General features: G+C 44.8%; 5 non-coding genes and 1 pseudogene across 5 annotated transcripts; 4 read left to right on the forward strand and 2 right to left on the reverse strand.

Annotated features, from left to right (window-relative positions):
* Positions 1–2,263: 2,263 nt before the first annotated feature.
* On the forward strand, positions 2,264–2,377 carry LOC140288186 (U5 spliceosomal RNA). The gene has a single exon (XR_011912065.1). It is a non-coding gene; the product is annotated as a U5 spliceosomal RNA (small nuclear RNA).
* Positions 2,378–2,685: 308 nt separating this feature from the next.
* LOC140288184 (U2 spliceosomal RNA) lies at positions 2,686–2,869 on the forward strand. Its single transcript, XR_011912063.1, has one exon. It is a non-coding gene; the product is annotated as a U2 spliceosomal RNA (small nuclear RNA).
* A 2,272-nt stretch (positions 2,870–5,141) lies between these two features.
* LOC140288185 (U5 spliceosomal RNA) lies at positions 5,142–5,255 on the forward strand. Its single transcript, XR_011912064.1, has one exon. It is a non-coding gene; the product is annotated as a U5 spliceosomal RNA (small nuclear RNA).
* A 316-nt stretch (positions 5,256–5,571) lies between these two features.
* On the forward strand, positions 5,572–5,762 carry LOC140288181 (U2 spliceosomal RNA). Its single transcript, XR_011912061.1, has one exon. It is a non-coding gene; the product is annotated as a U2 spliceosomal RNA (small nuclear RNA).
* A 2,634-nt stretch (positions 5,763–8,396) lies between these two features.
* Positions 8,397–8,587, reverse strand: LOC140288183 (U2 spliceosomal RNA). The gene has a single exon (XR_011912062.1). It is a non-coding gene; the product is annotated as a U2 spliceosomal RNA (small nuclear RNA).
* Positions 8,588–8,903: 316 nt separating this feature from the next.
* LOC140288182 (U5 spliceosomal RNA) lies at positions 8,904–9,030 on the reverse strand (annotated as a pseudogene).
* Between the last annotated feature and the right edge of the window lie 4,054 nt (positions 9,031–13,084).

The following is a 13,084-nucleotide window of genomic DNA, read 5'->3' on the forward strand; positions in this document are numbered from 1 at the left end:
CCGAAGACCTCTCCTCCTGCTTTGGTTAATATATAGTCGGGCATTCGAACCTTTTCTTACCCGCTTTTTACAAATTATGGTCGAACATTCACACCTACTTGCAGCCGAACACCTCCGCTCCCGCTTTTGATGGTGTATAGTCAGGCTTTCGAGCCTTTTCTTCCCCGGTTTTTACAAATTATGGTTGGACATTCAGACCTTGCAGCCGAAAACCTCCGCTCCCTCTTTTGATCATACATTGTCAGGCATTCGCACCTACTTGCAGCCGAATACTTCCGCTCCACCTTTTAGTGATGTATGGTTGGCATTTGCACCTTTTCTTACCCTTTCTTACCCTACTGATTGCTTAAGATTAAGTTGTTTTTTCTCAAACTACAACATTTTTTTAATTGTTGAAACTTGATTTGAAGTGGATAAATAAGGAGGACAAACAGTTTTGAGTCAGGCTGATAGAAGGAATTAATTTTATAGCAAAATCTGTATTTCGTCATATGTCGAGAGATGCTTATTGCTGAAGAAGTACAAAGTACAACGTTGTTTATCGTTGAAACTTGATTAGACATGAATAAATATGAAGGACAAAGCAGTCTTAACTTGGTTAGAGTTAAGGTTTTATAGGAGAATCCGAATTCGTGCATAACTCGTAAAATAGAGCTTATTTTCGGATTCCTGAAGAATGAGTCTGGTTCTTTCTCATAATACAAAGTTTGTTGTTTATTGTTGAAACTTCATCAGAAGTGAAGAAATAAATGAATGCCTATCAACAAATGTGGGATCTAAACTCTAGTGCTTCCTCTAAAATAATTTCCTTTCTCAATTCAGAAATGTGTGTGTGTAAGTTACAACACCCGTGACACCAAAACGGCTTTCTTTTCTCTCTTTTCTCTACACTCTGCACTGTGAGAACACACACCAAATCAGAAAGGCTTTTTTCTCTCTTTTCTACATTATGGACTGTGGGGACACAAAACCGATCTCTCTTTTTTTTTTTGATTGTGTGCCAGGGCGTTGTCTCACGTATTAGATTATGCTTACGATACGAATGGGTTTATCAGTCACATCAGAATCCATACATACTGATCCTCCCGTAATAAAATGGTCGGATCTTATCAAACACACTTTGTTTCTTGTGACAATCAAGTCAGCGAAACAGCGTATACACGTCAAGACACTGAATCAAGTTTGCCACAAGAACTCATAAGTTTGGCAGTATTGCTCTGCCGTCAGCAATCATACACCCATTTTATTTTCGTGAGACATGTGCAGGCACCTGTTCATCTACTGTTCTATCACTATGAATTAGTTTATCTATTATCAATAAGGATACTTCTACAACTACTATCAAAGTATGTCCAGACTTCTTATGTTGTCAGTTGCTATATATGAATAAGTGGGTAGCTACTGACAAGCATTAAGCATGTCACACAGCCCAAACATATAACATTTCAGGACACACCACACAGTTAACAACCACCGTGAAGTGTCAAAGCCCAAACATGTAACATTCAACAGGACACTTACACAAGACATTCTAATCAAACAGTCAGACAACATACAAGAACATATACCCCAGCCGGCATTGCTCCCTGCCTATTTTTCTACAGCTCACTATGTGTGCGCACACCTTTATTCACAAACTCTTCAACTTATACTCTTTTACCAAAGCTGCTACAGCTCGATTGGCCGAATACCCTTAGATCCTATTTCGGTGAATTTGACATCTGCCTTACATGTAACAGATTAGCGGTTTAGCAGTTTTAATTTAGTTTGAGTGAAGGAATTCATTTTATAGCAAAATCCGAAATCGTGAAGAACTCATGAAAGTAAGCTTATTCTCGGATTCCTGAAACTTTAGATTTGCTCTTTCTTTTACTGCAAAGTACAACGTTGTTTTTTTTTTGTTTAAATCTTTCTAGACATGGTAAATATGAAGGACAAAGCAGTTTTAACATAGTTTGAGTGAAGGAATTCATTTTATAGATAAAATCCCAAGAGTGTGCTGAGAAAAGAGAGTGAATGCGAAGTAGACTTTAACACGGCTCTGGGAGCGAGCCGAGTGTGGGCTAACCGGGAGAATTGCTTGAAAGAAACGCGACACCGAATGAGCGGTCAGAACAAAGCCTCAATACGGTGTTCCCGTGGTGTTTTTGTTGCTGCCTTGTCGATTGCACAGGGGCAAGCGTTTCAACCAAGCAACGCTCACCATGGGGAAGGTGGCTATGGCAACTAGCCTGATGCCCTGCTCCCGCAGTGACGGATAATCGTACTCTGGTTTCTCTTCATAACGTACAAGTCTTTCGCCTTTTACTAAAGACTTTCGTGGAGAGCAGCACTAATGAGTTGTTTCTATTTTTGGCAGGCTTTACCTTTGCGGGTGAAGCCCTTTCTGTCTGTGCAAAAGAAATCTTGTTACTGTGCAGAGTGACTTCTCTGAGTAGAGTCGCCTTACTTGTTGCGATTTTGCCGATGTTCGAAGCTGGAGTGCAAAGTTGTTGCTTGAATGGTGCTTGCTGGAGCATGCGGGAGTGCAAAGTTATACCATTTAAAAGGGCTGAAGAGTGCTCAGTGCAGCGGGTGGGCGGAGGTGCAACGTGACACTCTGGCCACCTATGGCCATAAAAAGAACACTGCTACAAGTGCGCATTGTGCCAGCAAGGGCCCTCGGACCTGAAACAGTGGACAGTTATCGCTTCTCGGCCTTTTGGCTAAGATCAAGTGTAGTATCTGTTCTTATCAGTTTAATGTGTCCTCTATACGAGGACTACATATTAAATGGATTTTTAAGAATAGGAGTTGAAAAAGAAGCTTGCTCCGTTCACTCCAAGCATCGACCCAGTACTGCAGTGCCGCTGGGAACGGTGCGCTCTTCTCTGCTCTTGTGAAAAAGCAAACAGCGGTGCAGGATGGAAGTTTCAGGGAGCCCAAGATGAAACTTTCTTTTAATCTGCTGAGAAAAGAGAGTGAATGCGAAGTAGACTTTAACACAGCTCTGGAAGCGAGCCGAGTGTGGGCTAACCGGGAGAATTGCTTGAAAGAAACGTGACACCGAATGAGTGGTCAGAACAAAGCCTCAATACGGTGTTCCCGTGGTGTTTGTGGCTGCCTTGTCTTTTGCACAGAGTAAAAGACAAGGCAGCCATCGAATAGGGCCCGATTGTTCCTACTTGGTCAGCCGAGGAGCAAGGGGGGGGAGCAAGCGTCTCAACCAAGCAAATCTCACCAAGTAGGAACAATCGGGCCCTATTCGATTGCTGCAACACCTGAAAGAGATATTGATGCGAGACCCGATCAAAAGCTTTTTCAAAGTCTAAATTTAAGATGACAAGCCGGGTGTTTCTGTCTCTAGCGTAATCAATGATGTCTCGAATCAGTACGAGGCTGTCGGTGAGTTGTCTCTCTGAGATGGCACAAGCCTGGTCTGGGTGAATTACCTCCTCTAAAACAGAGGACATCCGTGTCGTTAAAACCTTGCTAAAAAGTTTACAGTCAAAGTTTAAAAGTGTGATGGGCCTCCAATTCATTAGGTCAGTCTTATCATTTTTATCAGAAGTGAAGAAATAAATGAATGCCTATCAACAAATGTTGGATCTAAACTCTAGTGCTTCCTCTAAAATAATTTCCTTTCTCAATTTAGAAATGTGTGTGTGTAAGTCACAACACCCGTGACACCAAAACGGCTTTCTTTTCTCTACACTCTGCACTGTGAGCACACACACCAAATCAGAAAGGCTTTTTTCTCTCTTTTCTACATTATGGACTGTGGGGACACCAAACCGCTCTCTATTTTTTTTTTTATCGTGTGCCAGGGCGTTGTCTCACGTATTAGATTGTGCTTAAGATACGAATGGGTTTTATCAGTCACATCAGAATCCATACATACTGATCCTCCCGTAATAAAATGGTCGGATCTTATCAAACACACTTTGTTTCTTGTGACAATCAAGTCAGCGAAACAGCGTATACACGTCAAGACACTGAATCAAGTTTGCCACAAGAACTCATAAGTTTGGCAGTATTGCTCTGCCGTCAGCAATCATACATCAATTTTATTTTCGTGAGACATGTGCAGGCACCTGTTCATCTACTGTTCTATCACTATGAATTAGTTTATCTATTATCAATAAGGATACTTCTACAACTACTCTATCAAAGTATGTCCGGACTTCTTACGTTGTCAGTTGCTATATATGAATAAGTGGGTAGCTACTGAGAAGCATTAAGCATGTCACACAGCCCAAACATATAACATTTCAGGACACACCACACAGTTAACAACCACAGTGAAGCGTGTCAAAGCCCAGACATGTAACATTCAACAGGACACTTACACAACACATTCAAATCAAACAGTCAGACAACATACAAGAACATATACCCCAGTCGGCATTGCTCCCTGCCTATTTTCCTACAGCTCACCATGTGTGCGCACACCTTTATTCACAAACTCTTCAACTTATACTCTTTTACCGAAGCTGCTACAGCTCGATTGGCCGAATACCGAATAATCCTAATTCGGTGAATTTGACATCTGCCTTACATGTAACAGATTAGCGGTTTAGCAGTTTTAATTTAGTTTGAGTGAAGGAATTCATTTTATAGCAAAATCCGAAATCGTGAAGAACTCATGAAAGTAAGCTTATTCTCGGATTCCTGAAACTTTAGATTTGCTATTTCTTTTACTGCAAAGTACAACGTTGGTTTTTTTGTTTAAATCTTTCAAGACATGGTAAATATGAAGGACAAAGCAGTTTTAACATAGTTTGAGTGAAGGAATTCATTTTATTGATAAAATCCCAAAAGTCTGCTGAGAAAAGAGAGTGAATGCGAAGTAGACTTTAACACGGCTCTGGGAGCGAGCCGAGTGCGGGCTAACCGGGAGAATTGCTTGAAAGAAACGCGACACCGAATGAGCGGTCAGAACAAAGCCTCAATACGGTTTTCCCGTGGTGTTTTTGTTGCTGCCTTGTCTTTTGCACAGAGTAAAAGACAAGGCAGCCATCGAATAGGGCCCGATTGTTCCTACTTGGTCAGCCGAGGAGCAAGGGTGGGGGGGGCAAGCGTCTCAACCAAGCAAAGCTCACCATGGGGAAGGTGGCTATGCCAACTAGCCTGATGCCCTGCTCCCGCAGTGACGGATAATCGTACTCTGGTTTCTCTTCATAACGTACAAGTCTTTCGCCTTTTACTAAAGACTTCTGTGGAGAGCAGCACTAATGAGTTGTTTCTATTTTTGGCAGGCTTTACCTTTGCGGGTGAAGCCCTTTCTGTCTGTGCAAAAGAAATCTTGTTACTGTGCAGAGTGACTTCTCTGAGTAGAGTCGCCTTACTTGTTGCGACTGTGCCGATGTTCGAAGCTGGAGTGCAAAGTTGTTGCTTGAATGGTGCTTGCTGGAGCGTGCGGGAGTGCAAAGTTATACCATTTAAAAGGGCTGAAGAGTGCTCAGTGCAGCAGGTGGGCGGAGGTGCAAAGTGACACTCTGGCCACCTATGGCCATAAAAAGAACAGGGGTGTTAGCGGACAAGTGCGCATTGTGCCAGGAAGGGCCCTCGGACGTGAACCAGTGGACAGTTGTCGCTTCTCGGCCTTTTGGCTAAGATCAAGTGTAGTATCTGTTCTTATCAGTTTAATATCTGATATGTCCTCTATACGAGGACTACATATTAAATGGATTTTTAGCAATAGGAGTTGAAAAAGTAGCTTGCTCCGTTCACTCCAAGCATTGACCCCGTACTGCAGTGCCGCTGGGAACGGTGCGCTCTTCTCTACTCTTGTGAAAAAGCAAACAGCGGTGCAGGATGCAAGTTTCAGGGAGCCCAAGATGAAACTTTCTTTTAGTCTGCTGAGAAAAGAGAGTGAATGCGAAGTAGACTTTAACACGGCTCTGGGAGCGAGTCGAGTGCGGGCTAACCGGGAGAATTGCTTGAAAGAAACGCCATACCAAATGAGCGGTCAGAACAAAGCCTCAATACGGTGTTCCCGTTGTGTTTTTGTTGCTGCCGCTGTTTGCTTTTTCACAAGAGCGCACCTGTTGAGGGGGGGCCTGGGGGGGCCTGGGTGATGGTGGGTCTCAGGCCCGGTCTGCTGCGACTGGTGTGACCGGGTGGTTTGTTTGTATGTTTTTTGTTGTTGTTTGTTTGTTTTTTGTAGAGGTCCTCCGGAGTGGGGTTGGGTTGAGTGGGGTGGGGCGGGATGGGTACCTTCTGGGGGTACAGTAGCTCCCAGAATATGGTCGCTGCAGGCCCCGAGCCTGGTGGACATCAGGCCCTCCTGTCCTGTGTTGGCTCCCTTTTAAAAAGTACAGAACTTAGAACAGGTCTAGTCCCTGGCTTTCGGCAGAACTGTCTTCTTTACTTTTTTTTTTTTTCCCCTTATCGTGTTCAGCATTATGGCAGCAGAATTGTAGTCTGAATACCTTTGATGCCAAACAGATTTGCTTTGCCAAGGGAAGTTTTATAAATGTAAAGCTCCCCTTGATGCCCATTTATTTATTTCTGTTTACAATATATGACATGTAATAGAACTGAACCGGACCGGGGGACAAGGAAAGAAGAAGAGGAAAGAAGAGAAAAACAGAACATACATCGCATACAACACAGCTGTGGATATAGATGACCTGAGACGACATGATAATACATCAACTGCTTAGCGACCATACTACTGGACTAATGAATGTGGTTGTGTGTGTGTGAGAACATGCAACACCCATGGCACAGGACCTACATGATAACCGTGCTTAGTTATGAGTGTATAAGCGTACAGGGCCACAATCCACAGCCCCCCCAAGCAATCAGAAGCAGGCAGAGAGGGCCACAAGACCCAGGCCACCAGCAGCCCCCACAGAGCACAGAACCCAGGAAGCCCACCGCAGGGGCAACCACGCATCCACCCAGAAGACTGCAGAGGAAGCCCCCGGAAAGAGCCCCCATAAGCATAGGGCAGAGGCCCTCCGGGAGCCAGGGGCAACAGCCCACCGACGTCGCCAGGCCCCAGCCGCCCAGACATGGGCCGTGCACTGGATCCGGGCCCCAGGAGCCCGAGCGCCCCCAAACCCCCCGACAGAGGCCCCACCCAATACCCAGGAGGGCCAAGCGCCCCAGACAGCCACACAGTGGGTCAGCGCCTGCCCCAGCACCCCTGGCCAAGTGCCCTGGGAGTCAAGACGTGCCCACAGGTGGGTGAAGTCGCGAGCAGCGGAGAGAGGCCACGCCGCCCCCCCCATCGGGAGAAGCACAGGCAGGCCAGGCGACAGCAAGTCCAAGATCCAGGCCCAATCATTACCACACACACTTTCATGTCCCATACATCCACACGTCCTCCCTCCCTCGACTCCGCTGGGGTGTAGTGCAGCGGGCACACCAGGGGGCCAGCAGCCCCCCAGCCACCACAGACCCCAAACCAGCAGAACAATTAATTAATCCTCCTGGCCCCTCCCGCCCCGAGCAGCAACCAGGAAGCAGGGGTGTGCGAAGAAGACCCCTCCCCTCACCCTTCTGGCTCTTCAATATTTTCTAATAGTGAGCAATTAAAATTGAGGGGCAGCCAAACTTGTAGAACTGGGAGCGTGGCCCTCTGGGCAGCCTACATACCCAAAGAGCCCCGCCCACCAGATGCCACTCAGTGTAACCACCCCCCAAGACCTAATGTGTGTGTGTGAGTGTGTTTGATAAGTAGTAATGTCTAAGGTGTAATTAAAACAGGGGTGGGAACTGCAGAGTGCAACTACTGCAGAGTCCACTACACCCCACCGAACACACACGCCCCCAAAACCCTTCATGTGTGAGTGTGTGCTGTGTACAGGAGCCAGAAGGGAGAATGGGGATATACACTGGGGGCAGCCAGGGACTGGCTGCAATAGGCATCCCCGCTACCAGGGAGCCAACACAGGACAGGAGGGCCTGATGTCCACCAGGCTCGGGGCCTGCAGCGACCATATTCTGGGAGCTACTGTACCCCCAGAAGGTACCCATCCCGCCCCACCCCACTCAACCCAACCCCACTCCGGAGGACCTCTACAAAAAACAAACAAACAACAACAAAAAACAAACAAACAAACCACCCGGTCACACCAGTCGCAGCAGCCCGGGCCTGAGACCCACCATCACCCAGGCCCCCCCAGAGCCCCCCTCAACAGGTGCGCTCTTGTGAAAAAGCAAACAGCGGCAGCAACAAAAACACAACGGGAACACCGTATTGAGGCTTTGTTCAGACCGCTCATTTGGTATGGCGTTTCTTTCAAGCAATTCTCCCGGTTAGCCGACACTCGGCTCGCTCCCATAGCCGGGTTAAAGTCTACATCGCATTCACTCTCTTTTCTCAGCAGACTAACAGAAAGTTTCATCTTAGGCTCCCTGAAACTTGCATCCTGCACCGCTGTTTGCTTTTTCACAAGAGTAGAGAAGAGCGCACCGTTCCCAGCGGCACTGCAGTACGGGGTCAATGCTTGGAGTGAACGGAGCAAGCTACTTTTTCAACTCCTATTGCTAAAAATCCATTTAATATGTAGTCCTCGTATAGAGGACATATCAGATATTAAACTGATAAGAACAGATACTACACTTGATCTTAGCCAAAAGGCCGAGAAGCGACAACTGTCCACTGGTTCACGTCCGAGGGCCCTTCCTGGCACAATGCGCACTTGTCCGCTAACACCCCTGTTCTTTTTATGGCCATAGGTGGCCAGAGTGTCACTTTGCACCTCCGCCCACCCGCTGCACTGAGCACTCTTCAGCCCTTTTAAATGGTATAACTTTGCACTCCCGCACGCTCCAGCAAGCACCATTCAAGCAACAACTTTGCACTCCAGCTTCGAACATCGGCACAGTCGCAACAAGTAAGGCGACTCTACTCAGAGAAGTCACTCTGCACAGTAACAAGATTTCTTTTGCACAGACAGAAAGGGCTTCACCCGCAAAGGTAAAGCCTGCCAAAAATAGAAACAACTCATTAGTGCTGCTCTCCACAGAAGTCTTTAGTAAAAGGTGAAAGACTTGTACTTGTACGTCGGGCCCTATTCGATGGCTGCCTTGTCTTTTACTCTGTGCAAAAGACAAGGCAGCAACAAAAACACCACGGGAAAACCGTATTGAGGCTTTGTTCTGACCGCTCATTCGGTGTCGCGTTTCTTTCAAGCAATTCTCCCGGTTAGCCCGCACTCGGCTCGCTCCCAGAGCCGTGTTAAAGTCTACTTCGCATTCACTCTCTTTTCTCAGCAGACTCTTGGGATTTTATCAATAAAATGAATTCCTTCACTCAAACTATGTTAAAACTGCTTTGTCCTTCATATTTACCATGTCTTGAAAGATTTAAACAAAAAAAACAACGTTGTACTTTGCAGTAAAAGAAATAGCAAATCTAAAGTTTCAGGAATCCGAGAATAAGCTTACTTTCATGAGTTCTTCACGATTTCGGATTTTGCTATAAAATGAATTCCTTCACTCAAACTAAATTAAAACTGCTAAACCGCTAATCTGTTACATGTAAGGCAGATGTCAAATTCACCGAATTAGGATTATTCGGTATTCGGCCAATCGAGCTGTAGCAGCTTCGGTAAAAGAGTATAAGTTGAAGAGTTTGTGAATAAAGGTGTGCACACACATAGTGAGCTGTAGGAAAATAGGCAGGGAGCAATGCCGGCTGGGGTATATGTTCTTGTATGTTGTCTGACTGTTTGATTTGAATGTGTTGTGTAAGTGTCCTGTTGAATGTTACATGTTTGGGCTTTGACACTTCACGGTGGTTGTTAACTGTGTGGTGTGTCCTGAAATGTTATATGTTTGGGCTGTGTGACATGCTTAATGCTTGTCAGTAGCTACCCACTTATTCATATATAGCAACTGACAACATAAGAAGTCTGGACATACTTTGATAGTAGTTGTAGAAGTATCCTTATTGATAATAGATAAACTAATTCATAGTGATAGAATAGTAGATGAACAGGTGCCTGCACATGTCTCACGAAAATAAAATGGGTGTATGATTGCTGACGGCAGAGCAATACTGCCAAACTTATGAGTTCTTGTGGCAAACTTGATTCAGTGTCTTGACGTGTATACGCTGTTTCGCTGACTTGATTGTCACAAGAAACAAAGTGTGTTTGATAAGATCCGACCATTTTATTACGGGAGGATCAGTATGTATGGATTCTGATGTGACTGATAAACCCATTCGTATCGTAAGCATAATCTAATACGTGAGACAACGCCCTGGCACACAATCAAAAAAAAAAAGAGAGAGCGGTTTTGTGTCCCCACAGTCCATAATGTAGAAAAGAGAGAAAAAAGCCTTTCTGATTTGGTGTGTGTTCTCACAGTGCAGAGTGTAGAGAAAAGAGAGAAAAGAAAGCCGTTTTGGTGTCACGGGTGTTGTAACTTACACACACACATTTCTGAATTGAGAAAGGAAATTATTTTAGAGGAAGCACTAGAGTTTAGATCCCACATTTGTTGATAGGCATTCATTTATTTCTTCACTTCTGATGAAGTTTCAACAATAAACAACAAACTTTGTATTATGAGAAAGAACCAGACTCATTCTTCAGGAATCCAAAAATAAGCTCTATTTTACGAGTTATGCACGAATTCGGATTCTCCTATAAAACCTTAACTCTAACCAAGTTAAGACTGCTTTGTCCTTCATATTTATTCATGTCTAATCAAGTTTCAACGATAAACAACGTTGTACTTTGTACTTCTTCAGCAATAAGCATCTCTCGACATATGACGAAATACAGATTTTGCTATAAAATTAATTCCTTCTATCAGCCTGACTCAAAACTGTTTGTCCTCCTTATTTATCCACTTCAAATCAAGTTTCAACAATTAAAAAAATGTTGTAGTTTGAGAAAAAACAACTTAATCTTAAGCAATCAGTAGGGTAAGAAAGGGTAAGAAAAGGTGCAAATGCCAACCATACATCACTAAAAGGTGGAGCGGAAGTATTCGGCTGCAAGTAGGTGCGAATGCCTGACAATGTATGATCAAAAGAGGGAGCGGAGGTTTTCGGCTGCAAGGTCTGAATGTCCAACCATAATTTGTAAAAACCGGGGAAGAAAAGGCTCGAAAGCCCGACTATACACCATCAAAAGCGGGAGCGGAGGTGTTCGGCTGCAAGTAGGTGTGAATGTTCGACCATAATTTGTAAAAAGCGGGTAAGAAAAGGTTCGAATGCCCGACTATATATTAACCAAAGCAGGAGGAGAGGTCTTCGGATAAGAGTGGGTGAGAATTTACAACCATAATCTATAAAATGCGGTGAAAAAAAAGGTGTGAATACCCCATAGAACACTAAAAGGTAGAGCGGAAGTGTTCGGCTGCAAGAAGGTGTGAATGTCTGACCATAGTTTGTAAAAAGCGGGTAAGAAAAGGTTCGAATGCCCGAACATACACCATCAAAGGAGGGAGCGGAGGTGTTCCGCTGTAAGAAGGTGTGAATGTCCGACCATAGTTGGCAAAAAGCAGGTAAGAAAAGGTTAAAATACCCGATTGTACACAATCAATAGCGGGAGCAGAGTTGTTCCGCTACTAAAAGGTGTGAAAGTCCGGCCATGGTTTGTAAAAAGCGGGTAAGAAAAGGTGCGAATGCCCGACAATGTATGATCAAAAGAGGGAGCGGAGGTTTTCGGCTGAAACAAGGTCTGAATGTCCATCCATATTTTGTAAAAATCTGGGAAGAAAAGGCTCGAAAGCCCGACTATACACCATCAACAGCTGGAGCGGAGGTGTTCAGCTGCAAGAAGGTCTGAATGTCCATCAATAATTGCTAGAAAACATGGAAGAGAATTTTCGAATATCAAACCGCACATGATCATAAGCGGGAGAGGAGGTGTTCAAATGCAAGAAGGTGTGAATGTCCACCCATAATTACTGCAAAATGGGTAAGAAAAGGTACGAATGCCCAACCATACATGATCCTAACAGGGAGCGGAGGTGTTTGGCTGCGACAAGGTGTGTTTGTCCACCCATAATTAATGAAAAGCGGGCAACAAGTAGGTTTGAATACCCATCATCAAAAGCAGGAGTGGATGTGTTCGGCTACAAGAAGGTTTGAATGTCTGACCATAGTTTGTAAAAAGCGGGTAAGAAAAGGTTCGAATGCCCGAACATACACCATCAAAGGAGGGAGCGGAGGTGTTCCGCTGTAAGAAGGTGGGAATGTCCAACAGTAATTGGCAAAAAGCGGGTAAGAAAAGGTTAAAATACCCTATTGTACACAATCAATAGCGGGAGCAGAGTTGTTCCGCTACTAAAAGGTGTCAAAGTCCGACCATGAATTGAAAAAGCAGGTAAGAAAAGGTGCGAATGCCCGACAATGTATGATCAAAAGAGGGAGCGGAGGTTTTCAGCTGAAAGAAGGTCTGAATGTCCATCCATAATTTGTAAAAATCGGGGAAGAAAAGGCTCGAAAGCCCGACTATACACCATCAACAGCTGGAGCGGAGGTGTTCAGCTGCAAGAAGGTCTGAATGTCCATCAATAATTGCTAGAAAACATGGAAGAGAATTTTCGAATATCAAACTGCACATGATCATAAGCGGGAGAGGAGGTGTTAAAATGCAAAAAGGTGTGAATGTCCACCCATAATTACTGCAAAATGGGTAAGAAAAGGTACGAATGCCCAACCATACATCATCAAAAGCAGGAGTGGATGTGTTCGGCTACAAGAAGGTTTTAATGTCCGACCATAGTTTGTAAAAAGCGGGTAAGAAAAGGTTCGAATGCCCGAACATACACCATCAAAAGAGGGAGCGGAGGTGTTCCACTGTAAGAAGGTAAGAATGTCTGACCATAGTTGGTAAAAAGCGGGTAAGAAAAGGTGAAAATACCCGACTGTACACAATCAATAGCGGGAGCGGAGTTGTTTGGCTACTAAAAGGTGTGAAAGTCCGACCCTGGTTTGTAAAAAGCGGGTAAGAGAAGGTGCGAATGCCCGACAATGTATGATCAAAAGAGGGAGCGGAGGTTTTCGGCTGCAAGAAGGTCTGAATGTCCAACAATAATTTTGTAAAAACCGGGGAAGAAAAGGCTCGAAAGCCCGACTATACATCATCAAAAGCGGGAGCGGAGGTGTTCAGCTGCAAGAAGGTCT

This window comes from Leuresthes tenuis, unplaced genomic scaffold (assembly GCF_036924035.1).
Source record: "Leuresthes tenuis unplaced genomic scaffold, fLeuTen1.0.hap1 SCAF_247, whole genome shotgun sequence".
NCBI lineage: Eukaryota > Metazoa > Chordata > Actinopteri > Atheriniformes > Atherinopsidae > Leuresthes > Leuresthes tenuis.